The sequence below is a fragment of the Lissotriton vulgaris genome, chromosome 3_1 (assembly GCF_964263255.1).
Source record: "Lissotriton vulgaris chromosome 3_1, aLisVul1.2, whole genome shotgun sequence".
NCBI classification, from domain to species: Eukaryota; Metazoa; Chordata; class Amphibia; order Caudata; family Salamandridae; genus Lissotriton; species Lissotriton vulgaris.
In genome coordinates this window covers 175,543,753-175,567,281 of record NC_141689.1, presented here as the reverse complement: position 1 = coordinate 175,567,281, position 23,529 = coordinate 175,543,753, and positions in this window count along the sequence as shown.

The window sequence follows — 23,529 nt, the reverse complement described above, 5'->3', positions numbered from 1 at the left end:
CCAGTCGCCTTTTCCCCCGTGACCCTGCTGATGGCCGTTATATTTTGAGGGGCCCGCCCCGAACAGATCTTGTCCGCTAGTGCCTTGCCTGGCCGGCCTCCCTCTCCGTAGCGCCTAGCCGTGGCCCTTTTTGCGGCATATCTGAGTTCGTCCGATGCGAACTGTCTGTGTTCAGTCAGTAGTGTTTGTATGTTTCCCAGTATCGCAGTGTCCCCTGTGTGTGTGTATATGCGCTCCAGCTCCTGTATCGCCTCTTCGCGAGTTCTAAGCTGCTGCCTGATGTCCTTAAGTATGCCCGAGGACGTGCTGATGCATACCCCCCTGATTGTGGCCTTGAAGGCCTCCCACAGCAGACTTGGGTCGTCCGTTGTCGGGCCATTTATTTCAAAGTAGTCTACGATCGCTGTGCGTATAGTGGTGGCGTACAGTGGATCCTTCAAGGCCGCCGCATTAAATCGCCAAGTGAATGGCGGTGGTTCGTATTGCGGAATCTCAATCTTCAGCAGAACTGGGTTGTGGTCTGACAGTGTCCTGGGTGGGTGTGAGACGTGTTTGACCCAAGATAGCATTTCTCGTGTGCCCAGCCAGTAGTCTAGTCGTGCCCAACTATTGTTTGCTGCATTAATGTGAGTCGCTGCCGTGATCCCCGGGTTGCCATCCCTCCAAATGTCAGTCAGCTGAAGGTCTTCCATCGCCTCCCCCAGCATATGACGTGCATTACCATGGTGTTCAGTGGTGTGTGCCGCTCTGTCTAAGTGGTCTTGTAGCGTTACATTGAAGTCTCCCCCCCACAGCACATGTTCTGCATTTTTATCTGAAATTTTCTGCCATTGGCGCCTGTAGAACCCAGGGTCGTCCACGTTGGGACCGTAAGTGTTCAGTAGTAGGATCTTCTGCCCCCTAAGTTTCCCTTCCACCATTACACTCCTACCTTCCGAATCCCTGTCCACACTTGTGATTTCGAAGTGAGTCCCTTTTCGTATGAGGATGCTGACTCCCCTGGAGTAAGTGGAGTAGTTCGAGCTTGTAACCGATTCAGCCCACCTGTTACCCAGGGTAGGTGTGTGTGTGGGGCTCATATGTGTTTCTTGCAAGAACACTAAATCTACATGTATCCTATCTAGGTAGGCAAACATTTGTCTGATCTTCTTCGGGGTGCCCAGCCCCCTGACATTCCATGTGAGTAGAACCAATTCCTTAACTCTCGACATTTGTACCCGCGCCCATCAGAGCATATCGTCTTAAGTGGGACTGCCATGCACGGCAGTAAGTGGACAGTACATTGTGGATCTCATGATGCATTCCGCCCGCCCAGTTAGGAAAATAGAGGTTTAAACCTGTGTGTTCTGGTACGGTCAAGGAGTTCGCCATGCTTCTTAGACACAGAGTTAGTGATTCGGACATTCCCTTTCCCCCCTCTAACCCCCCACCCACTTCAGCCCCCAAACTTTGCCAAAGCCATCCCGTAACAAACACAACTTTCTTCCGAAAACTCAGTGTGGGGCGCACCCTCTTGGGGGTGTCGCCAGGTACACACAACTCCATCCACGTGGTGGACGTGGGCAGACGCTTTTAACGACTGCAAAGACGTGTGCAATTTCTTTCACCCATTTTCCCCTCACCCGCCATTCGAGGGAGAGGTGCGGCTTCCGGTAACTGTAAGCCGTGTGTGTTGCCATTTCCCAGTGACGCTCGTCATCATAAGTTCGAGGCAGCGTTGGCAATAGCATCCGGCATAAAGGCCTGCTAGTGTTCGCGGCCCCGATAACATAGTCATTACCAATGCGGCCATGCGGACCACCGCCCATTCAGTGTTGCAGTACGTTCATCAGTGCACACCAGCCGTGTACATACTCACTGTGTGGTAGTCTGCCTCAGGTTCTCCTGTCCGGATAACTAGTTCGCAGGCCTTTTAGTTCCACCTATGTCGGGCAAGAACCCCAGAGCGGGTCGGCGCTGGCCGCCCCAAAACACCTGACGACCAACGCATTCTTCCGCCTGCACCTGGGCGCATTCAAGTAACCTGTTCGCTGCACCTGTTATTCCACATCGCTGGTCGATTCCGCCCTGTTCTGTTCTTTCCGTCGTTTCCCTTGCTGCTTGACAAAATCATAAGCCGCCTGCACTGAAGTCAAAATAACCGGCTTGCTCAAGTTTGTGATTTTTAGTTTAGCAGGGTACAGCATCGCGTACTCCAGTCCCAGGTCGCGTAGCTTCTTCTTGATCGGTGCGAACTCTTTCCGCGCCTGCTGTACCGCCATGGTATGATCGGGGTAAAACTCCAGAGTGTTCCCCTGATGTGTGATCTTACCCATTTCCCTGGCGAGTCGAAGGACTACGTCCCTGTCCCTGTAGTTGAGTGTTCGTGCTATGATCATCCTTGGGGCAGCTCCCGGTTTCAGAACAGGTGCCAGGGAGCGATGGGCTCTCTCAATCAGGAACACCGGTGACAGTCTGTCCGCGCCAAATATTTCTTTCAAGAGTGATTCGATATAGGTCTCCATCTTTCCAGTGTTGGTGGATTCCGGCAGGCCTGAGATTCGGAGGTTGTTTCGCCTGGACCTCGCTTCCTGGTCCTCCACCTTCGCTCGCAATATCTCCACCGTTTTCTCTAGCCCCTCGTGTTTCTTCGCTGCGGTCTTATTCTCATCCTCTATGTTGGAGATACGCTGTTCCGCCTCTACTAGCCGCCCGTCGTGTTGTTCTATTTTGGCCGCCATATTATCCACCCTCTGTACCACATTGTCAAGTTTACCGTTCATTTCTTGTAGGCTTTGCTGGATTGCGCGGAGCACTGATTCCATGGTCGACCCTTCTGCCAATTCCCCGTCGCCTTCGGCTTCAGGGGTGGTCGTCGCGTTTTTAGGCTGCTTCCGCGCTTCAAAGGGGAGCTTGGACTGTTGTTTGTCCGGTTTTCCCATGCTCCGCTGCCTGCGAGGCGAGGTGAGGTCCGTCGTGTGCGAGTCGCAGGTCGTTCGCGTGCTTTGTCCCGCCGGTGTCTGGGCCCCCCACCTCGAGGTGCGTCTACTCATCGACCTGTGTGGTGGTCAGGAGCGTCGTTGTGGTCAGCAGGTCCCCTCCTGGACCTCTGGGTGTTGGCCTGCCGTGAGGTGTTGCTCGTGCTGTCAGCGTCTCGCGGGGATCCCCATGCGTTCCCGTGCCTCCGGTGCCTGTCTCCCCCTACTTGCGTGTGTATAGCCGTTTGGCGCGTACTTCAGGCCGGGCGGCGTTCCGATTCTAACCGGAGCAGTCCATCAGCAGGCGCACCACGTGTGCATGCTTTCCGCTTCCCGCTGGTGTGCCGCTGTGTTCCGTGGTCACTTTTCGCCTGCCCCTGGGGCGGGCAACGGTGCCGATCCCGTGCGTTTCAGCGCCGCCGCCATTTTGGGTCTGCTGGAACGCACCGCTTGTTACTGCATTTTACTCCGTGGCTGCTCGTTATTGCGGCGCCGCAGCTCCGCTGTACCCTCCACCTCGCCAGTCCTCCCCTCTACTTGCTTGTTATGACTCACGGTGGCGGGCAGGCGAAGCTCTCCGTCAGCGCCGGCGAGGACTTGGGGCGGCCATTTTGTGCGAGCTCCGATAGTTCTCCGCTTTGCCGCTGTTTACTCGCGGTGGGTCGGTCTGGTAGCTACCACCACCGCACCAGCACGTCGGCTACACCTTCCGACATCCGATTCTGCGTTGTGGTCGGGTGCATCGGCTGATGGGACGGGTGAAAGGGCCGGTAATGGTGCGTCCGCCCGGCGGAGCCGACAGTTCAGCCAGCCATCCCGCAGTGCGCCCTCTAGCGCCCCCCAGCTTTAGATTTTGTCCCGCCCCTCAAGGCTATACGGAGAGTCCGAGTATTTACAGTCAAGCTTTGAAGGTCCTCCAGGTAGCGTTCTCCTTTAATATGTGGACGATATGTTGGTGGCATTAGGCATGGAGGAAGGTTGTAAGGAAGCCACGGTTAAATTATTGTTGCATTTAGTGGCTCATGGTAATAAAGTGTCTCTTTCGAAGTTTCACTGTTGTCGACAGGAGGTGACCTATCTCGGTCAACAGCTGTCGCAAGAGGGGTGTAAACTAACTCCTGAACGTGTGTCTACTATTTTTGACATGCCTGTTCCTCATACTCAACGTGATGTTTGTGCATTCCTGGGCATAACCTCTTACTGTCGCCAGTGGATTCCTAATTTTTCCCTTCTTACTAAACCTATTTTGGATCTAACCACTAAGGATGTGCATGAACCTTTACCTTGGACTGATGAGTGTCTGGAGGCTTTCGACTCTCTGAAAACTGCTCTCTGTTTGGCCCCTGTTTTAGGGACTCCTGACTACCGAAAGCCTTTTGTGCACTACATGCATGAGGTAGATGGTTGTTCACTTTCTGTGTTAACACAAGGATTTGGTGGTAAGCAAAGGCCTTGTGCTTATTTTTCGGCAGTATTGGATTATGTTGCCAGAGCACTTCCTAGCTGTTTAAGGGCTACTGCTGTAGTGGCGGTGGCCATCCGACAGTTGGAAGGACTCGTTTTAAATTCTGACCTCACAGTGATGGTACCGCACGCTGTGGACAACCTGTTGAATAAAACTAAAATTCAGCACCTTACGAGTGCACGACTTACTGGATATGAATTAACTTTATTTGCTCCCCATATCACTATAAAAAAGGTGTGTCACTCTGAATCCAGCCACTTAACTACCCCTCCCTTCGGATGAACCAAATATTGACATACACAATTGTATATTTTGGACTGAGGAAGAAACGAAGGGACGGGTGGACCTCACAGACACGCCCCTATCTGACCCCAAGGGGAGTTGTATGTGGATGGCTCTTGTTTCAAGTTACCAGATGGCACAACGACAGCTGCCTATGCAATCACTACTCATCGCACAGCTATTGAGGCTTCTCGAGTTCCCTGTCATTCTGCACAAGCAGCTGAGCTAAAAGCGCTGCTGCGAGCCTGTGAGTTAAGTGAAGGTTTGGAGGGAAACATTTATACCGATAGCCAATACGCCTTTGCGTGGCTCATAGCTTTGGAAAACTGTGGGCAGAAAGGGGATTTCTCACCTCACACGGCCAGCGAATACAACATGGCCCTTTGATCCTAAGGTTGCTAACTGCTTTGAGACTGTCCCGAAGGTTGCAATCGTGAAATGTAGTGCACACAAGGCAATAGTAGATACTGTAGGAGAGGGGAATGCTTTTGCTGATCAAACAGCCTAGGAAACAGCTAGATCTAAAGTATCTCTCATGTATGTATGCTCGGCTAGATGGGTTGAGGAGTCTGATATGTTTGATAACACCATGGAAAGTGTCCGAGAGATACAGAAAGAAGCTACCCCTGCTGAACTGTTCCGTTGGGAAAACGAGGTGGGGAGGCTGGATGACAATGGTTGTTGGATTGAATTAAGTGAGAAACAAAGGTGGATGTTTCCCAATGCATTCGTTAATGCCGTAGTAGTTATGGCTCATGGAACAGTGCATGTTGGAACACAGGGTATTTGCACTTTGTTAGACCGTTAGACCCAGTTTGGAATAACCCTAATATTGCCAAAACTGCGACTTATTTAGTTCAACATTGCATGGTTTGCTTACGACATAACCTGGGAGGGCGGGAATCTGTCCTTGGTGGAAATTTTGCACCCCTGTCCTTACCTTTTGAAGTGCTCCAGATGGACTACATACTGTTAAAAAGAGTGAATAATTTGAAATATGTTCTGGTGGTGGTCTGTGCTTTTAGTAAATGGGTGGAAGCCTACCCCACTAAGGAAAACACTGCTCTGGCAACAGCCAAATCCTTGACTAAGGAGTACTTCCTTAGATACGGATTACCTAGAGTGATTTGGTCAGATAACGGGAAACACTTTAATGCAGATCTTATCAAACATATCTGTAAAGGATTACACATCAAACAGAAATTTCATGCTGCTCGGCATCCCCGGTCTGCAGGGTTGGTTGAAAAATACAATGGAAGTTTGAAATTGAAAATGGCGAAATTCAGGAAACACCGGGTTAAAGTGGCCCGACGCTTTGTCTTTAGCTTTAACGTCTTTGCGGGTCACCCCTCATTCCTGGTCAGGATTGTCACCCTATGAGGTCATTTTTGGGCAGCGAGCTAATGTTTGGAGCATTCCACGACCAAGGAACTTTCGAGAAGTTGACTACCCAATGATGACACATTCTTTGTACTTTTTGACTAAAGATCTTCGTTCTATCCATCAACAGGTGTCAGATACGCTGCAGCCCCTGCCGTAGGGTGCCGGACATCGTTTGGAGCCTGGCACCTGGTGATGGTGAAAATTTATCAGCAGAAATCTAGTCTGGAGCCCAGGTGGACTGAACCAGTTCAGATTCTACTGGCTACTCGGACAGCAGTGAAGGTGAATGGTCGGAAACACTGGATTCATGTTTCCCATCTGAAGAAAGTACCTTTCCCGCTTCCTCTTGAACAATCAAATCCAGAAGGGATTTTGACCCATGAGAGTGAGAAGGCTCCTTGAGCTGTTCATTTTTCGGATGCCCAAGATATTGAGAAAAGGCAATAGGAAGGAGCATCAGGCACGAGAGGGGTCTCATCATCAACAGTGAAATTGGCCCCAGAATCGGTTGCCCCTGTTGATACACAAGGAGTTCAAGATAAATCAGATGTCACAGATGCCATTTTACCTGCTTTGTTTGTTGAACAGGAGTTACCTGGTCATGTTCGCTACAACCTGCGGCCCAGAAAACCACGCGGTACCCCCAATAAACACGGTAGGAGATAGGGAGAGACTTGAGTGCTTGGGCATTGTTAGATCAGTTTGGGGGTACTGAGCGAGACACTGGACTGAACACGTTGAGAGCTGGAACACTGTATTGCTCTGTTCAGAATGAAAGACTAAGAAGCTATAAGAAGGGACCAGGTTGCGACTGTATGCAACGTTATTGCACGGATCTGTTTCTTTTGATGAACGATAGGAGCTTGCCTGTGAGACTCTAGACAGACACAGGAAAGAAGCACCCTCTGGCAGGATGGACTGTGGCCCTTAATGTAGTTTGGACTTTTTGTTAAAAAAATCTATCCCTTTGGTGGTTTTATTCCCGAGGAGGAACGCCCCCTTGCTCCTCGATATATGCCTCCTTATGTACCAATGTTTTCTTCTTGGACAACACGTGTGAAAGTTGCTTTTGTAATCACCATTGCAGCATTTTTTATTATAATAAGGAGTGTGTTTCTATATTTAGAATTTCACCCTCCTATGCATACTGTGTTGGGAACCTCCACTCCACCGACGGAGCATTATTTTCTTATGTTAGCCCCTCATAAGGAAAGGCATCGCCAGACTTATGTTAAGAATGTATTTGTAGAGATGTTGCATCAAAATCATAGCGCTACCAATACGACAAATTGTTGGGTTTGTGGTTTGCTGCCCTCAGTAATGCATAGATATGATCTTTTTATTTCATTGCCTTGATGGAGAAGGATCGCTAGACCCAAATGCCTGCATGAATCTATATAAGAATATGAGAATGTGACCTGGTTTAAAAGTGAAATCCTTGACTTTGCAGAATTTAATTTCTCTCAGTATTTTCAGCAATTTCAGGATCCGAATGTTACTGATGATAGAGCTATCCCGGTGCCTATATTAAATAACACCTCAGCCTTTTGTATACAGGGAACTGGACACATTTCAGTAGGAGATAGCCGTTGTAATTATACATATCGACTACGCACCTTTAGTAGCCCTCAGTTGTTAACACCTCCAAATGTTTATTTAGTGTGTGGCGAGAATGCTTACACATGGCTTCCCCGGGGATGGACAGGTCACTGTTACTTATCTTTTCTGTATCCACCTGTCTACATAGCTCCCTCCAATTATCATAAAGACCATAGGTTAGATGGACAAAGTTTGCCTGTGATACGAGATAAACGGGAATTGGATACATCCGAGATAGATCAGACCGATACTCCTGAACAGCACTTTATTGACATTGTCAAAGGAGTATTTCCTATTTGGGGGCCCATCCTTACTACTAAAGAAGTAAGGCACCTATCTCGAGTAGTTGAGAGAGTTATAAATACCACCGCAGGCATATTAGCTAATTTGACGGTGGAGTTTCAGGCTACGAGACTCGTTCCTCTTCAAAATCGCATGGTGCTAGACGTTATCTTAGCAGATCGAGCAGGAGCTTGCAGCGTGATCGGCAGCTCCTGTTTTATGTATATCCCTGACTCCGTCCCCTCTGTCCATTTGGCTATTCAAAAATTGCATTGTTTAGCTTCTGAAATACATGCCGATACAGGTACCTGGTCCCTTTCTGGATGGTTTTGGGGTTTATTGTCTTCCTTGGGTTGGAAGATCCTGATGGTGTTAGCTGGTATAGTAGGAGTTATTTTTACCCTTTATCTCTGCGTACACTGTGGACCTGCCTGTTGTTCTTACTGTGCATCCAAATTAACTTCCTCGGTGACAGAGCCATCCTCGACTAAAGTTAAAGCCCAAAGAGTCCAACAAGAAATACAAGAGATGATGCAGATTGACAAGGGTATTTTTGAGGACTGATTTAATTAATTAGCTACATCATGCTAAAAGGGTGGTTCTGAGGGATGAAGTCGATTTTATATATTTATATTAATCTTTTGTGTTAGCACGATGTATCTATATTTACATGTATATTATAAAACACACTAATTAGTTATGTCAATGCAGGAACTTCCTTTCGTCTCCTGCCTTACATTTCTTTCGTACGAAGACCACAAACCAAACAGACTCCATTTTGCATACACAAGAATTAGACTTGAACGGTGGCCATATGCCACCCCCTTTCCAGCAGCCGAGTAAGCTCTGTTAGTTGAGTTATACAGACAGCTGAATACATACTATTCTTTCTTGTTCTGAGACCCAAGGTCGCATCTGGTTTCAGAGGTGATAAGCGCATTCCTAGAGGCGCCGTACTCGTGCTCACAGGCACCGAGACGAAAGGGAGTCACCCCTCCTGACCCTCCCCAATAATAGCAGAAGCAGACTTCTAAATGAGCTTTGTGTGCCATTTAAGGTCTTTCCTTTTAACTACTGTGCCTACCAGTAATTTTCCATGTACGGTGATCTCATGTAACACAATGAAAGTATATATGCCATGTATTGGGTGTGAATCAGCAGTTTTCTCCACGCACTGGCTTGGTGACGTCGGGGGGGGTCCTCTATAGAGTATGGGTTGTCTAATAAACGATTGACTTTTTCTTCACTGCCGACTGATTGATTATTTAGTAAGACGATAAGTTGGGGTTATTGGTAGGTATAGCTCCTTAGATTATTTATGTAATATGTCAAAGCCCCAGGGGTGGTGGTCCCCGGGGCTGGGGGCTCTGCCACGGACCCCCAATTTACATAATTAGACACTCGGGGAGGTGGCGGTCCCTCAGGCTTGTGGGGGGGGTACAAGCACCCGCTTTTTCAATGTGGTCGAGCCCCGGGGGTTGCGGTCCCCGGGCTCGGGGGGCCTTAGAGGCCCCCCATAATCAAACTTTTAAGCCCCGGGGGTGGGGCGGTATTAGAGGCCCCCCAAAATTATACTTTTAAGCCCCGGGGTTGACGTTTGCCGGGGCTGCAGGGGTGCCATGTGCCCCCCGCAATTACACATGATTTTGCCCCAGGGGTGGCGGTCCACGGGGCAGTGTGGGGGGGATTGGGGCCCCCCACACTTTATTTCAATAAACCTGCCCCTGGGATTTGACTCCCCGGGGGCTAATTATCATCGAAGCGCGCTTTGTTTGTTTCTTTTTATTGGAACGATCCGCGCATCCTGCGCAGATTTTGCCGATTTAAAAAACAATTTTGGCCTTGGGGGTCCTTGTAGGACCCCCTGAATAGGCCTAGTCAAGTCAAGTCAAAGAATTTGTATAGCGCACTACATACCCAGAGGGTTTCAAGGCGCTTAGGAAGGGGGGGGGATTACTTGTCAAATATCCAGGTTTTAAGTTGCTTTCTGAATGCTAGGTGGTTCTGGGTAAGGCGAAGGTATGCGGGGAGTGAGTTCCATGTTCTAGCAGCTAGGTAAGAAAAGGATCTGCCTCCCATGGTGGTCTTGTTGATGCGAGGTACAGTGGCGAGGGCTTGGTTGGAAGAACGTAGTTGGCGGGAGGGGGTGTAGAAGGACAGTCGTGAGTTGAGGCCTTCTGGACCGGTGTCGTAGAGTGATTTGTGTGCGTGGGTAAGCAGTCTGAAAGTGATTCTCTTATTGACGGGAAGCCAGTGGAGGTCTTTAAGGTGGCCAGAGATGTGTTCGTTGCGTGGGATGTCTAATATGAGTCTGGCTGAGGCGTTTTGGATTCGTTGGAGTTTCTTCTGGAGTTTTGCGGTAGTACCTGCGTAGAGGGTGTTTCCATAGTCCAGTCGGCTCGTGACCAGAGCGTGGGTGACTGTTTTCCTTGTGTCGGAGGGGATCCAGCGAAAAGTTTTTTTGAGCATGCGAAGAATGTTGAAGCAGGAGGAGGATACGGCGCTGACTTGTCTGTTCATTGAAAGTGAAGAATCCAGGATGACGCCTAGGTTCCGTGCGTGGTCTGTCGGGATGGGTGCTTTTCCGAGGGCTTCCGGCCACCAGGAGTCGTCCCATGCAGATGGGGATGTACCTAGGATGAGGACTTCTGTTTTGTCTGAGTTCAGTTTCAGACGGCTTAGTTTCATCCATTCGGCAACTTCTTTCATTCCTTCGTGTAGGTTAGTTTTGGCGGTGCTGGGGTCATTGGTGAGAGAAAGGATCAGTTGCGTGTCATCTGCGTAGGAGATGATGTTGAGGTTGTGTCGGCGTGCGATGGCTGCGAGGGGGCTCATGTATACGTTGAAGAGGGTGGGACTGAGAGAGGATCCTTGTGGTACGCCGCAGATGACTTCAGAGGCCTCTGACGTGAATGGTGGAAGACGGACTCTCTGGGTTCTTCCGGTGAGGAATGAGGTGATCCATTCAAGTGCTTTTCCTTGGATTCCGATGTTATTGAGGCGTTGTAACAGTGTTTTGTGGCAAACTGTGTCGAATGCTGCAGAGAGGTCAAGGAGGATGAGGGCGACGGTGTCACCATTGTCCAGTAGAGTTCGAATGTCGTCTGTAGCTGCGATGAGGGCGGTCTCAGTGCTGTGTTTTGCTCTGAATCCGGATTGTGAGGGGTCGAGGGATTTGTTGGCTTCGAGGAAGGCGGCGAGCTGGTTGTTGACAGCTTTCTCGATGACTTTGGCCGGGAATGGTAGGAGCGAGATGGGGCGGTAGTTTTTGAGTTTGCTGGGGTCCGCTGTGGGTTTTTTCAGAAGGGCGGTGAGTTCAGCGTGTTTCCAGTCTGCCGGAAAGGTGGCGGAGATGAAGGAGCAGTTGATGACGTCTCGGAGGTGCGGTGCTATGACGGAGTCTGCTTTGTTGAAGATGTGGTGAGGACATGGGTCTGTGGGAGATCCTGAGTGAATGGAGTTCATTAGGCGGATGGTGTCTTCAGTGGAGATCGGGTTCCAATCGTTAAGGGTGTTCGCCGGGGGAGGATGATCAGCAACTGGTAGGGTGGGTTGGTTTCCGGGTTGGTTGTCAAAGCTGTTGTGGATGTCTGCAATTTTGTTGTGGAAAAATGAGGCTAGGGAGTCGCAGAGGGTTTGAGAGGCGGTGATGTCGTTGGAGTTGGCCGAGGGATTGGAAAATTCCTTGACGATGTTGAAAAGTTCCTTGCTGTTGTGAGCGTTGTTGTCAAGTCGATCCTTGAATGCTGTTCTTTTGGCCTTTCGGATTAGTTGGTGGTGAATGCGGGTGGCGTTTTTGAAGGCGTCCTTGGTGCTGGTGGTTGGGTCTTTTTTCCAGGTCTTTTCAAGGGTGCGGCAGAGTTTCTTGGACTTCTTGAGATCATCGTTGAACCAAGAGGCCTTCTTGCTGCCAGGTTTGTTTTGACGTTTTTTCAGTGGCGCTAGGGTGTCAGCGGTTTTGGATAGCCAGATGGTGAGGTTGGCGGCGGCTTCGTTAGCGTTGGATGAAAGGGCTGGGGTGTTTTGAAGGAGCGAAGCGGAGATTTGGTCCGTGGTGATTTTGTTCCAGTTTCTTTGCAGGGTAGGTTGGAGGTGGATGTTGGGTTTTGGTTTGTTGTAGGTGAAGTGGACGCAGCTGTGGTCAGTCCAGAGGAGGTCTGTGGTGTGGCTGAAGGAGACATGGTTGCTGGATGTGAAGATGGGGTCGAGTGTGTGACCTGCGATGTGGGTGGAGGTGGTGACAAGTTGTTTAAGTCCGAGATTGGCGAGGTTGTCCAAAAGGGTGGCGGTGTTGCGGTCGTTGTTCTTTTCAAGGTGAAAGTTGAGGTCTCCCAGAAGGATGTAGTCTTTGGAGGGGAGCGCGTGTGGAGTGATGAAGTCCGTGATGTCTTCACTGAATTTTGCGCGGGGTCCTGGTGGTCTGTAGAGGAGGGTGCCTCTGAGTGTAGTCTTGGGGTCGACGTGGATCTGGAAGTGAAGGTGTTCGGAGTTGGCGAGGTTGGCGTCCGAGCTGGTTGATATGCGGATTGATTTCTTATGGACGATAGCGATTCCTCCTCCTGTGCCGGTACGGTCCTTGTGAGTGATCTTATAGTCTTCAGGGATGGCAATGGTGATGTCTGGTGCGGAGGAAGCGTTCATCCACGTTTCTGTAAGGAAGGCGACGTCTGGAGAGATGGTGTCTAGTAGATTCCATAGGTCAATGGCGTGTCTGTGGACCGATCGGGTGTTGAGAAGGATGCATTGTAGGTGGGTGGGGTCGGGAGTCTGTGGTGTGGTCGTATCGGAGATGTTGTCGGTGCCGATGAATTTGCAGGAGTAGCAAGAGAAGGGTCCATGGGTGTATCCGGGGGCGGCTTGGACGCAGTTGGGAGCGCGACCGGGGTTAAGGGCTAGGAGGGAAGCGGCATCGTAGGTAATGTGGGGGGGCAGGGAGGGACGGGGGCCAGGGGGTCGGGCGCTGGGCGCGGTCCAGGCGCGGACGGGCGTAGACGGGCTTACCTTTGGCGCACCTTCGGCGTGTACGTAGCGCGTGGACGCTGCGCGTAGTTCCATCTGTCCATAAATGGATAGTGGAGGGGGCGGAGTGTGGGAGGGTCGGCTGGGAGGCGGGCGCGGGGAGGAGACACGGGGAGAGGGTCAACACAACAACAACAGCAAATGGCGGTAGGGTAGCGCGGGACAAATCAGGGGCACAGTCGTCGTTCTGAAATGCTTAAATTAAGTTAAGCTCAGATTAATTAATTATTTTACCGCTACGTGGGAGCACAGATAAATAAATAAATCAAAGAAGTTAAGCGCAAATTAATTATTTATTTTCCCGCTACGTAGGAGCACAGATAAATAAATAAATCAATGTAAACGATACCAGGCGCTAGGAAAACGCCGAGGCACTTTCTTTGGACAGGCAGGGAGCGAGTGGGAGCGGCCGCTGAGCCCTTCCTCCTTTTCGCGTTTTGCGCGTTTTTTTTATAGGTTTCTTGTGCCTCGGTTCTACCGAGGCACAAGGTGGCTGCCAACACTTCCTGATTTGGAGTGTTGACACCCAATTAGAATACAGCTTGTGCACGGCAGTGTGCGCTTAGGTTGCGCGGATCCTGCGCGGCCATTTTATTATATATGTACTTTTAAATGTCATTTTCTCAGGAACTACTGAACAGATTTACACCATTTAAGCAAATGGCACGAGTCTGAACCAAGGACTACCTCTTTGCTAGAGCTGGCCATTAGTTTCGAGAATTTTGCGAAGATTCGTCAACCGGCGCCAAAGTTATTCCAAATTGAATGTTGCAGATTTCCTATGGAAAATAGGTTCTAACTGTAACATATATATATATATATATATATATATATATATATATATATATATATATATATATATATATATATATATATATATATATATATATATATATATATATATATATATATATATATATATATATATATATATATATATATATATAACCTACTGGTGGTCGCCAGTAGGTATATATAGTTAGGATTTTTTCTCTATGGAACTTTTGAAAATTCTATGTCTAATAACTTTGGCGTTTGTGGAGGGAATCGGCTGAAATTTTCAGGAAAATGGCACATTTTGTTTCTGATCAGCCCCTAAAAATTTGGGGGGGTTTCGTCAAGGGGGGCCGAGAATAAAGGGGGGTCCCAAAACGCGTTTTTCCCATTCATTTTTCCTTAGGGCCTTTGGCCTCACTTTTAGCTCGAACGGCTGAATGGATTTACACAAAACTTGGCAAAATTATAGGGACTGTTATCCCGATGTGCCTTTGCTGGGTCTCAATATATGTGCTCCAGTGGATTTTGAGAAATTAACGTTTAAAAAAACAGATATATCTGTGACAGCGTCCCAGATAGCGCACCAGATCGCGTACTTTTCGCGTAACTGAGCTTTGCGTAGCGAAGCTGATTGGCTCTCCGGTGTCTGTCAACATTCTAAACAGTCCGGTGCGGCCGCCATCTTGTCTCTCGGTAGGATCGAGAAACAAGAGGAGGAGAAAAACGAAGGGGTAATTTAATGAAAGGGGGCAAGGTAGATCCCTCTTGACCCCCTAGGAATGATGTTGGGGTTATTAAAGGGTCCCGTGGGGCAAATAATAAAAATTTGATTTTCTCGGTTCGCGAACCGGGTCGCAAACTGGTAGCGAAACGTGAATTCGCCATTTTGTGTTTCGATTTAATTAAATTACTAGGTATAAGGGGGTACGGGAGACGTATCCTGACCCCTTATGTTTTCTGAGGGTGGCTGAGGAGGCTCATATATGTTGATACATGTGTTCCAGCGGCTGTGCGTGAGCGTTTTTTTTTTTTTGCTGCGTGACGTCTGTTAACGTTCGATTCGATGGAAATCAGGAACTGTTGACCGCCATTTTGTCACTGCGAGTAAATATTTTGTTAAAAATATTTGTTATAAATTAATCCTTATTGATAAACATTGTCTGCGCCATCTTGCCGTTTTTGCAATGCCACACTTTTGTTGAGCACGGCAGCCATTTTAGATGCCTTGACCAGACCCACTCTCTGCATGCCGCCGATCCTCAGCATGGCTCCCCACCCTCACAAGCATCTCCCCCACGCACTGGTCACCCCTGCTCTCTCTCTCATGCATGGGCCAGAAACGTCCTCCCATCTGCGCTGTTCGTGAGCGTTTTTTTGTTTGTTGCTGCGTGACGTCTGTTAACGTTCCATTCGATGGAAATCAGGAACTGTTGACCGCCATTTTGTCACTGCGAGTAAATATTTTGTTAAAAATAATTGTTATAAATTAATCCTTATTGATAAACATTGTCTGCGCCATCTTACCTTTTTTGCAATGCCACACTTTTGTTGAGCACGGCAGCCATTTTAGATGCCTTGACCAGACCCACTCTCTGCACGCCGCCGATCCTCAGCATGGATCCCCACCCTCGCAAGCATCTCCCCCATGCACTGGTCACCCCCGCTCTCTCTCTCATGCATGGGCCAGAAACCTCCTCCCATCTGCGCTGTTCTTCTCTGAGAATCACACCCTGTGCCCGCCCGACACCTCCCTTTCACCCTATTCACTACCGCACCCTCTGACACTCCTCTTCCCTGTGTCCGATTGTCCAGACCGGTCCCAGGCTATCACCTAGCCCTGCAGATGTAGTTTATGGCCCCAGCTGTAGAGAATCACCCCTCTTCAAAGGAGTTACAGTAGATCAAGGCCCCCACCCGATGAGATCCGTCACACCACACGCGTTCCTACTATCTGATAACCATCCTGTATTGTGCTTGGGGAGGGGATTCTCACTGTGAGGGTGTGTGGGTCCGAGCCTGAAGCGGAAGATTCCAGGGATGCCTCTTTGTACATCAAAGTTTTTACAATTATGTGCCACATTAAAAATATATAGCACTCCAACAAAGTAGTAGGATTATAACAATTTAATAACTTATAAATATATAGAACGCAACAAAAACAGTAAATACATTTAAACATTTTAAAAAAAAGAAGCAACAATGGTCAGTAGCTGTGTTTTGTGCGAATAGTCCCAAGGCAGCACAACGTGCTGAGTTCTGGACGGCACCCAGGTGATGTTACCTGGGTGCCGCACTGGTTTTTGGTATCCTACAATGCAGCTCCGAAAAACGGCGTGGGGCGTCCCGGGAGGTGCGGGGGGAGGCCTTGTCAGTAGCGGTCTGTTGTGCAAATAGTCCCAAGGCAGCAGAACGCGCTGAGATGTGGATGGCACCCAGGTGATGTCCAGTAAGTTGCCGCACTGGTTTTGGCATCCTACAATGCTGCTCCGAAAAACGGCGTGGGGCGCCCCGGGGGGGGGGGGGGAGGCGGCGTGAACGGGCCTCCCCAGGTGGAGGCTCGTCTGCTGTACTGGGGCGCCCCTTTACCGTTTCAGTTGCCATTCCGCCCGCTTTTGCTACACTGTGCCTCATCCTCCATTCAGCTGTTTATCGCCCGCTCTTGCGGCTACAGCGTCTCGCTTACCATGTAATTGAGTTGCGCCCACTCTTGCGGTGCAGCGATAGGCGGCTGCCACAGGACTCTCAAAATGGTGAACGGCTTTTCAGATTTGGGCCTGGTCCACTAAAATGGCCCTGGGACACCTTGGAACTCGGATGTCCCCTGAGCCTTGAAGATTTTACAAAAGTCTTGTGGGCCCCCGACTCCTGCAGGCTTCCGGTGGGGAGCGGCTGCCATGATTGCTCGCGGAATGACCACGACGGAGCCACGAGATGGTGGTGCTCTCATGCTGACGCCAGCTTCAGTCTGAAACATCCAGAAACAAGGTGGGGCTTTCATCGTTTGGGAAAAAAAAAATCTTTTAATCCAATGAAAAGTGTTATTTTTAGGTCATATGATCAAGCCTTCCATCATTAGGAAACCAAAAGTAAAATGAACCAATGAAAAGTTTTATAAACAAGTCACATGACCTGTTATGCTTACGTTACGCGCTGCTATAAAAAGCGTAGAAAATCCGTTGGCACGTGAGGCGGCGTCAGTAGCGGACCGATGTGCGAATAGGCTGAAGGCAGCACAACGCGCCAAGATCCGGATGGCACCGAGGTGGTGTTCAGCAAGTTGCCGCACTGGTGTGGCCATCCTACAATGCTGCGCCGAAAGTCGGCGTGGGGCACCCCGTTGGCCTGTGAGGTCGCGTCAGTCAGTGGGTGCTGTTTGAGGATCTGACTGCATTGGAAAGCAATGTGATGCTGTGCGTCGCCCCCAAGATGGAGGCTCCTCGGCTGCAGTGGGGCGCCCCTTGGTGTTTCACTCGCTATCCAGCTGAGTTGCGTCCGCACTTGCGGCTACAGTAGGCCAAAGGCAGCACAACGCACCGAGATCTGGATGGCACCGAGGTGGTGTCTAGCAAGTTGCCGCACTGGTGTGGCCATCCTACAATGCTGCGCCGAAAGTCGGCGTGGGGTGCCCCGTTGGCCTATGAGGTGGTGTCAGTAGCGGACCGATGTGTGAATAGGCCGGAACCAGCACAAGGCGCCAAGATCCGGATGGCACGGAGGTGGTGTCATAGTTGAGAGGTCTGAGCAGCGCTTGTAACACTGTCTGAAGATTATTTGCACCTGCTGCAGCTTCACTATTGCCCTGGTGTGGCCAAAGATCGCCCATGACATAGGCGGCCGGCTCCCGGGGTCCGGCGGAACTTTTTTCCTTTTCCTTTCTGCATCTTGTCCCACAATCCGTTTGACCTGAAGACACGACCAGGTCCCTGAATGTGTGCAGGGGGACGCTATTGATTGAATCAAAATGGCGGCTTCACACAAAGCTGACTCAAGCGTTGCTGCTGATGCTATACAGACAAAAACTGGTTTTCAGTTTGTACATTCTTCAGGATTTTTCCATCCAAGGCTGGTTGAGAGTTTGTAGAACAATGGCTTCAGATAATAATAATAGGGACATTTATAAAGCGCTGAGTTACGCACACCGGCGTGTCCACGCGCTAATCTTGTCCTCCCCTCTTTTGACTGATGGTTCTTGTTGCCTATCTCTTCTGTTGTCATTTAACTGAACCTTTTTTGACTGCCGAAAGGGGTTCTGGTCCGACCGCTGGTTGGTGGAGACATTTTGACTATATCCTGGACCTGCCCGGCCTCGCCCAAAATGGCGCCGGTATAAATGGGACTCGTAACTCCTTGTTGTGTATTGGTTGCTCAACCTTGATATCACGAGATACGTATGCAGTTTTGAAGCACATGGCGGGCGGGGACGAGAATTGATTGAATATTTCGACATCCTTATTGATATTAAGTTCTGATGTGTTATTGATTACTGTACTATTGAAAGTTCGAATTAACGTCACCCATGGTACTTGCCCGCAAATGTATATCTAGAAAATTTTATTGTAAGTGGCCCTGTCGTATTTTAATTACAAAATGTACGTCCACCAATTCCGCAACTGTTAGACACCTAAGTTCTTGCAACCTAATGGCCCGCTCGTTACGTTCCTCTACAGTGTAAATGTCTCCTCATCATATACGATTCCAGTTTGCTCCGTGGCCGGCCCACGTGGTTATAGGCCCGTATTTGTATACTGACATTTTCACAATAAAAGTTTTTAAAACAAAACATGGTAGTAGTATTTACATTGGTAAAGTTTTTAATTTTAGTCACTGTTTTCGAATCAGTAAAAGGCAAGTGAAATAAAGCAGTCCAATTACATGACGGATAAAAGGTATAATACGCAGGAACGCAGTAAAGATAAATGGTCAAGGGCTGTTGTGTTTTCTACTCCTGCAACATAAAGTGATCGATAAGAATCTGATATTCAGGCGTATCGGCGACTAAGACAGCAGGCCGAGCATCTTTTGCTCAACGGCTCCGTCATGGGACGAAGAAACGCCCTTTTGCTAGAAAAAGGAATATATTTTACTTGCAGGACAGTTGTAAATTTTCCGGGAAACTACATTAGCCTGGAACATTATAACATATATGTTTAAGAAAAATAATGTTCGAAAGCAATAAAAAGCGTAATTCTTAGGTCATATGACCAAGCCTTTCATCATTAGAATAACAAAAGTAAAATGAACCAATGAAAAGTTTTATTAACAAGTCACATGACCTGTTATGCTTACGTTACGCACTGCGCGCCGCGCCCCGGATCGCTTTCGGGAAGCTGCGCTTCGCGCACCGGAGCACTTCCGGGTGCGCTAACGCGGCGTGTCATATAACGCATTACGCGACAACGTAGGTCCAGAATATAGTCAAAATGTCTCCACCAACCAGCGGTCGGAACACAACCCCTTTCAGCAGTCTAAAAAGTTCTGTTAAATGACAACAGAAGGGACAGGCAACAAGAACCATCAGTCAAAGAGGGGAGGGCAAGTTCTTCCCTACCGGGTCACGTTGGGGCGCTACCGGAACTGATCGAATTGGTAGTCTACAGTGTTTCTGGATGTTTCAGACTGAAGCTGGCATCAGCATGTTGTAACTGTTATAATTGCTATTATGCACAGCATGAGAGCACCACCATCTCGTAGCTCAGTCGTGGCCATTCCACGAGCAATCATGGCAGCCGCTCCCCACCAGAAGCCTGCGGGAGTCGGGGGCCCCCAAGACTTTTGTAGAATCTTCAAGGCTCAGTGGACGCTTTTGAGAATGGGGCCCAAGCCCTAGCAGACAAGCGTCCGATTTCCAAGGTGTCCCAGGGCCATTTTAGTGGACCACGCCCAAATCTGAAGAGCCGGCCGCCATTTTGAGAGTCCTGTGGCAGCCGCCTATCGCTGTATCGTAAGAGCGGGAGCAACTCAACTACATGGTGAGCGAGATGCTGTAGTCGCAAGAGCGGGCGGTAAACAGCTGAATGGCGGAAGAGGCACAGGGTAGCAAAAGCGGGCGGAATGGCAACTGAAACGGTAAAGGGGCGCCCTACTACAGCGTGTCTTCAGGTCAAACGGATTGTGGGACAAGGTCCAGAATGGAAGAGTCATCAAAAGGCAAAAAGTTCCGCCGGACCCCGGGAGTCGGCCGCCTATGTCGGGGGTGATCTTAGGCCACACCAGGGCAACAGGACTTGGGGAGGGGGCAGGAGCCAAGCGCCCCCTCCCCGCCGCTCCACACCGTATGTTGAAAATCTGAAGCCATCGTTCTACAAACTCTCAACCAGCCTTGGATGGAAAAATCTTGAAGAATGTACAAACTGAAAACCAGTTTTTGTCTGCATAGCATCAGCAGCAACGCTTGCTATCAGAGTGCATGAGTTTCATGCTCGATCGATTGAGCTAGCCGGATCAGGCAACAAAAAGTATAAAATAGTTATGTAAATAGTTATTTAATAAAATGTTTTACCCTGTTACTTTGCTGGTGTGTTGTATATATTTATAATATTTGCATAGAGTTTATCGTTATTTTGGGCGGGGTGGGTGGCGGAGCAGAGCTGTCTTGCAGCCATCATGGAAAGGGGCGACCACTCGGTCCCCCCGAACGTATGGTGGAGTGCCCCGATCCCCCGGGAAGCCATTTTGGGCGGGAGGCGAGTCTCGGCTGGTATGCCCGAAGCGGCGTAGCCGGGGCGCGCCTTTTCCCACCCAAGAGGGGGTTGTCCTAGACACCTACACCGCTGGCCACGCCCCGGAGGCGGATTGGAGGAGGGTCCACGCCCGCCCGAAGAAGGATAAAAGGAGCAACAAGCCAAGGAAGCATCCTCTTGTTCCTGTGCTCTGAAGCTGCACCTCCCCGTTGCACGTGAGCTCGAGACGGAACGAAGAGCCAATTTTGAGAATTTAATCTTGTGTTTCTTCTTTCAGTGAGTTCGGAGCTTCCTGGCTTAGGACCTTGAGGAGTATACGTGGACGATGCCAAGCAAGAAGGTCGGAAAGAGGGTCGGGACCGACCAGATGCTCCGTATGCTGATGAAAGACATGGCGGACATGAAAAAGCAGATGGCGGCAATGAATGGTGCGGGGGGACCAAAGAGAGTCATCGGACCAGCATTGCCGGGAGTGGTCCCTAACGGGAGAGGTAGAAGGGCCAAGAGGGGAGCGTCGGGTGGGGATGCCCCGGTTCCCGAAGCACCTCCGACGCACCCGGTCACCCCAATCGAGGCCCCGATTCCGGTCCCGAACGCGGGGCAACCAATCCCTGTGGTGATCACTCCTGTGAACGGGGAGGATATGCCTCCTGAGCTGGCTGCCCAGTTGGCGGCATGGTTGGGCAAAGAGAACGAAGGGGCCATGGCTGAAGAAGCCAGGGCGATAATGAAGCAGTTGCGGCAATCGAAAGATGCTGCGAAGGCACCGTGTCCTTTTGTTTCCCGTGGAACAACCAGTATCGGGCGTTGGTTCGGCAGGGACTACGGTCACAGTTACCGGTTCAGGTAAGCAGCCATTGCTGATGGCGGGGGAGGGATCGGTACCTTCGAGGAGGGAAAAAGTTGTTCAGCATATCCCGATTGAGGTAAAGGAAAGGATATGGGCGGATAAATATGTAAACATGTTTTCCTTGTTGACCGATCACTATGAGATTGAGCATGTAAAAAATCAAAAAGAGTTTTTGCATCCAAGTGTATGGCGCGCCAAAATGGCCAGTTTCAGAGTCGATGAATCGATAGGTAATTGGGGCAGAGCGTTTGGAATGTTCACTGCAATCATGGGGGAACGTAGGCCCGAATTATTGGTGGAATTAGCCGTGTATCAGACACGTATCATGGAATTTTCTGAAACATATGGGGGAAGTCAATGGTTTTGTTACGATAGCATTTTTCAAAAGTCCAAGGAGCACGATTCATCCCTGACGTGGGATTGTTTCGATTCCATTTCCTGGCAGAAAATGGAGAGGTCAGGCACGGCGAAGTCGCCATCTTTGGGGGGAAACGGGGTCGAGTCTTCCCGCCATTCGTCAGGGGCGCCCTTTCGGGCGGGATCAAGCAATGATCAGAACACAAGGAATAATGGCAACTCAGGTAAAAAAGGGGTCTGCTGGAGCTTTAACAGAGGCAAATGTACTAGGCCACAGGGGTCTTGCAAGTTCAGGCATGAATGTGCAGGGTGCGGGCATTCCTCGCACCCCGAGACTATGTGCAGAGCCAAGACTGGCGATATGGGAGGTAGAGGAGGCGCCAAACAGGTCTGAAATAGTCCGAGGGGCGCCTCTACCTACCCCGGTTGATATCATGGCACTGATTCCTTGGCTGAATGAATACCCGGATCATGTCTCCGCTGGGGTGTTGCGAGATGGTTTTTCGTATGGTTTCCGCATCCCGGCAGGGGATTTTCAGGGTAAAGCACAATGTAGGAACCAACTGTCGGTTCAGCAGAATACAGCAGTGGTACAGGCAAAAATTGGGAAAGAGGTGGCCCGAGGTCGGGTTACTGGACCATATGACATGCCGCCAGTTGCGAATTTTGTTTGTTCGCCTCTGGGAGTGGTCCCCAAAAAGGATCCAGGGGAATTCCGGTTGATTCATAATTTGTCAGCTCCAAGGGGTCTTTCGGTGAACGATGCGATTGACCCGGGAGTTTGTTCGGTGCGGTACGCATCTTTTGATGAGGCCGTCGCCATTTTGAATCGCCTGGGGCCCGGAGCGCTGATGGCCAAATCAGACATTGAGTCAGCGTTCCGGTTGCTCCCGGTACACCCAGATGATCAGCGTCTCCTTGGTTTCATGTTTCAGGGACGCTATTACATGGATAAATGTATGCCAATGGGTTGCTCCATATCTTGTGCGTATTTTGAGAAATTCAGTAGTTTTTTGCAATGGGCGTTCACAAGAGCAACGGGGTTTACACATGTTATGCATTATCTTGACGATTTTCTATTCCTGGGGGCAACCAGGGACATAGAATGTGCACAGGCTTTGAATGCATTTTGTGATCTCATGAGACACTTTGGCGTGCCATTGGCACCAGGTAAGACAGTGGGCCCGGCTACTTCGCTCGAGTTTCTTGGAATAGAGCTTGATTCCGAAGAGGGGTGCTTCCGTTTGCCTAAGGAAAAGGTAACGAAATTTAAAGCATTGCTTGAAACATGTATTAGCAAGACGAAAGTGAATTTGCATCAGTTGCAGCAGGTTGTGGGTCAGCTGAACTTTGCCCTTAGAGTTATACCGATGGCTCGCCCCTTTTCCCGCTCTATTGCTCAAGCCATGGTTGGCCTTAGGGAAGGGCACCACCGCACAAGGCTCTCGGCAGAGGTTCGCCAGGACATGCGCATATGGTTGGCCTTCCTGGTGGATTTCAACGGCCGTGTCGTGTGGAACAAACCAGCAGTTTCCTCCGAGGAGCTGGGGTTGTGGACTGACTCGGCAGGGAGTGTGGGCTTTGGCGCCATCTTTGGTGATCATTGGTCAGCACGAACCTGGCCGGCATGGTGGCACGAGAGTGGACTGACAGGTAACATTGGGTTTCTCGAACTGTTCCCTATTCTGGTGGCCTTAGAAACATGGCCTGAGGGGTTTCGGGATCGCTCTGTGGTATTCTGGTCTGATAATATGACCGTGGTTGAGTGTATCAATAGTCAGGCAGCCCGCTGCAAATGGATCTTGAGATTGTTGAAGGAAATTGTTCTACTGTGTATGAGACTAAACGTCCACTTTAGGGCGAGACACGTGCCAGGGG